We start from the raw sequence: 4359 nt of genomic DNA on the forward strand, positions 1-4359 counted from the left end.
CGGTTTCCTCCTCTCCTCTTACATCTTCTCCTCTGCCGACGTCGAGCATCAGCCACAAGAGCTCCGGCGGCTTCGCTCTCTGCCCTAGCCGACCCCTTCATTGCCGGCGATCTTCCCTGAGCCGAGCATCACGCCGGCAGCCGACCTATTGCCTTTCCCCTGGAGCCTCAGCGCCGACCACCACAGTGCCGTGGCCTTTTTCCCTCTTCCCATCTTCGCCAGTGCGTCTCTGCTTGGATTACATCCGGCCAAGAACAACGAATCAAACCCTGGTTCTTCCTTGGCGTGCCACTTCCGAGTGCGAGTTTGTTTCTCCACAGCGAACCCCTCTGCCCTACCTCTGCCTTAGCACTAGCTGCACCTCCGATACAGAGTAGGTGAGTTTGTTAATCAAGCTGTGGTTGGCATCAGATTTGTAGAAAATGAAGTAGCATTTTCTGTATAGGTTTGTAGTGGTTATGTTTTTGGGAACATGGTTTGGAAGGAAATTGTTGATTTGATTGCTTGTTTTGTTTCCAGCAGTTGCCCTATTTCTGCAGCTCTCAATTCAGCAGTAAACGATCGGCAACAATCAACGGTTGTGATTTGAGGTAAAGTGTAGGATCGTGATACATTTTGTAGTGAATTTGGAATATATGGTTAGTAGGTTGGTTTAGGGTTTTGCCCTAAATAATTTTTAAGAATTTATTTAGCTATTTATGTAAAATATAGCTAAATAAAATATATTTATTTGTTCGTGACTTAGGACTTTGACGCGAGACGAGTAGCTCGATGTCGGATTTGGACATTCCTATTGGAGGCGGGTACTTTTGACTTATGTCATTTGATATGCTTAGTAATTAAATTAACATATTGCATTAATTGTGTTTCTTATCTGTTTCGGTTAATCACTACCCAAATCTTACATGCTTGATTGATTGATTGGTTTTACATCTCAGGTATATTTTACCTGTTTGTACATGCTTATAGGGGTAGTGATATGCCATGCTTGACCATGTTCAGGACCTAGGTTTTTATACCTTCTGTGTACCTTTGATTCGATATGATTCGTTGACCTAGGGTGCACTTTTCTATATATATGGATTAGGTCAGGATGTTTATATGGTTATTGCCATGCATCATTTGCATGATTGCATGCTGTGCGATAGTCCGCTCCATTATTGTTGAGCACATCGCCAGTTACATGGATCTGCACACACCACCACTCATGGGTTAGTGGTCGATTCAGGATGAGTGTGTTGCAGCAGGGACTCTGTTAGGCACCGTTGGTCCGCTCATGGGTAGTGTGACACAACGTGTTATCCGGCAGGGATTCCTCCCCGTCTTTGAGTACCGGGAGATGAGAGCATTGCGCTCCCCCATTTATGATTTGGGGTAGGAGGATAGGTGTACTCCGACAGCATCCCGTCCACTCGGTCACTCATCAGGAGTAGTGACGACAGAGTGCACGGTTGCCACAACTCTACCCACTTGTGTGAGATGATCGATGGCGTCAGGGGTGACCAGGACGCATCATTGGCATCATGTGCATGATGCATTTATTGCTTGTGTTTGTGGTTGCTGCATTTATATGCTGCATATTGTTTGGATACCTATGTTTGACATGCATACAGGATTCCTTATCCCTCGGACTGTTTGACCTTATACTCAGGACCTGGTTAGTACAGGAGACTGTATGCATGATTAGTGCTAGGTGTTGTTTCTTTACTTTGCATATCAACTGTACCTGCTGAGTGTTGGACGCACCCCGCCTCCATTGTTGTTATTTTCGGGTTGATGCTGTCCGGAGGGAGTTCCAGTCGCTAGTCCCCACTGCACGTAGTGCTACTCCGCTGCTGGTTTTTGAGTTGTTTCATTTTAGCTTTTCGCTATCGGACTTTATTTTAGTTTTGTTTTGGACTTACATATGGATATTGTATGGAATCTTTCCGTTGGATGGACTTTTCGTATGATTTGGATTTACTACATGTCTGCCTGGACGGCAGAAGAGGTAAGAAAAATCGGATTTGGGCTTTTACGAGTGTAGTTGAGTAGGGTTGATTTCAGTCGAGTATTATTATGCGTGGTTGCGTGGATGTATAATATATATAAGCTGCGTGGTGATTGATTTTTATTATGTTATTATTCCACCGCATGTGGTTGAGTATTTAGTGCTTGTAGAAAATTTTGATTGTCCGTCGGGAGATCTTGTCGAAATTTTCTCGGACGAGGACTCTTCCGGGGCGTGACAATTTAGTGGTATCGAGCGGGTTATACGATCTTTTGTTTCGTATTTTGGATTTTGATTTATCCGATACCAATTTATTGGTATCGAGGCGAGTTATGGATACACCTTTTGGTTTCGGAGATTTATCGGATCTGGGTTGTTGGGATTCGGATATTTGGGTTAGCCAGTTTGCGAGTCAACTGGGCATTTTCGGATTTTCGATATGGTTATGTTTTGATTTATTTGGATTTATATGGATATCCGTCGATTTTGTCAGTTCGGAAGACGGAACATCTCCAGACAGCAAATAGGTATGTTGTTATTTTGTGTTGGTTATATTGGTATTGATATCTGTAATTTAATTTAACAGATATGAGACGATCTACTCGTATTGCTGCGAGACGTGGTGCTGGTCGACCACGTGCGAGGACCACGGGATCTCTGGATATGCCAGAGATGCCCATTGTTAGTGAGCTTGTCAGTCAGGGACAGACTCAGGATGCAGCGGGAGCATCGGGCTCTCAAATCCCGATAGCTCCTGTAGAGATACCTACTTTGGCCACACCGACGGTATCCACGCCTACCCTGTTTACCGTACCATCAGGAGTACCATTGGTGTACCCGACATCTGCTCCAGCGCAGCCTACGGCGTATTCAGTGCCACCACCACTTGGATCTACAGTGTATCCTATACCAGTGGCACCTGTACCCCCAGTGCCTACAGTAGCAGCAGCTGCTCCACATCCGGTACCTTTTCCTACCGTACCTCCAGTTGCCACCACTTTTGTTCCCCAGGCAGTACCACAGACGGCCTATGCTCCGGTATATACAGCAGTACCGGGAGTTCCTCCTCCGGTTTATTCCGCGGTACCACCTGTAGTATCAGCTCCAGTGTTTCCGCCAGTTCCTGCAGCCGTCCCGACACAGCTCACTGATATTGTCGCTGCACGAGCTAGGATTCCAGCACTGGCCGAGTCGATGAAGACTCGTTTCACTCTTTTCCGCGGAGATCTCGATCCGAGTATGGCTCTGTCATGGATAGAGACTATGGAGCAGACTTTCTTCTATATGGCTTGCTCTGAGTGGGAGAAGCAGAGCTGGCTGCTTACCATTTACGGGATGAAGCTAATGCCTGGTGGGTTACTCAGCGTTCTATTATTGGTGAGCGCAACGTCACATGGACCAGGTTCAGAGAGGCTTTTGAGAGCCGTTTCTTTCCACTGTCCTATCAGATGTCTCGCCGACAGGATTTTATGAGTCTGAGGCAGAATAACCGCTCAGTGACCGAGTATAATACAGAATTCCTCCGGTTGGCTCAGTTTTGTCCAGAGTTAGTTGCGGAGGACAGAACTCGCATGATGCAGTTTATACAGGGATTGGACGGTTATCTGCATGTACAGCTTGTTGGATTAGGGATTACATCCTACTCTGATGCATTGAATCGAGCTTTGATGATAGAGTTAGCTCGGCAGACAGCATATCCAGACAGGAAAAGAAAGCATACGGGTCAGACATCAGGGCAGGTCCAGCAGACACAGGCGACAGGACAGCCTCAGAGTAGTCACAGACGGTCAGGTCAGGGTACTTCTGGGGCGTCTCGTAGGCCTCAGAAATCAGGGCGGTCTTCTTCAGGACGTTCCCGGTTTTCTCAGCAGAACCGGCAACCACCTTCCAGTGATACACATTGTTTCAGATGTGGATCCAGAGATCACCTCACCTCAGCTTGCTCTCTGGGACAGTCAGTTTGCTTTTATTGCAAACTGCCAGGGCACCAGAGCCGAGATTGTCAGCTGAAGGCTCAGCACACGGCTTCCAGAGGGCCAGGGGCATATCGAGGAGGGCAGAAGCCCAATCTTCACATCGTCGGCAGGGGATAGTTTCTCCTGCAGCAGCAGCATTTGGCATGCTTGGACAGGAGTACTCCAGTGCTTCTGTAGCACCCCAGAGTTTTGCTCCAGGACCTTATTATCCGACTCAGGGGCAGTATCAGACTCAGTCCCAGCCAGCTGCACAGTATCAGTCACCATCCTCTCAGTCTTATCTGGCACATAGTCCAGCAGCGCCTCAGTGGCAGGCTTCTGCCCAGCCGCAGCAGCCGCTGGCAGCATTACCACCTCCTCCTCCGCCAGAGACTGGTCGTGTTCATGCTATTA

The 4359-nt window shown here is 47.5% G+C and overlaps 1 long non-coding RNA gene across 1 annotated transcript; it reads left to right on the forward strand.

The window, feature by feature from the left end:
• Nucleotides 1–203: 203 nt before the first annotated feature.
• LOC121973198 lies at nucleotides 204–774 on the forward strand. The gene is made up of 3 exons (XR_006109415.1): nucleotides 204–377; nucleotides 520–590; nucleotides 746–774. It is a non-coding gene; the product is annotated as an uncharacterized LOC121973198 (long non-coding RNA).
• The last annotated feature ends 3585 nt before the right edge of the window (nucleotides 775–4359 follow it).

This window comes from Zingiber officinale, chromosome 4A (assembly GCF_018446385.1).
Source record: "Zingiber officinale cultivar Zhangliang chromosome 4A, Zo_v1.1, whole genome shotgun sequence".
In the NCBI taxonomy this organism is placed as follows: domain Eukaryota; kingdom Viridiplantae; phylum Streptophyta; class Magnoliopsida; order Zingiberales; family Zingiberaceae; genus Zingiber; species Zingiber officinale.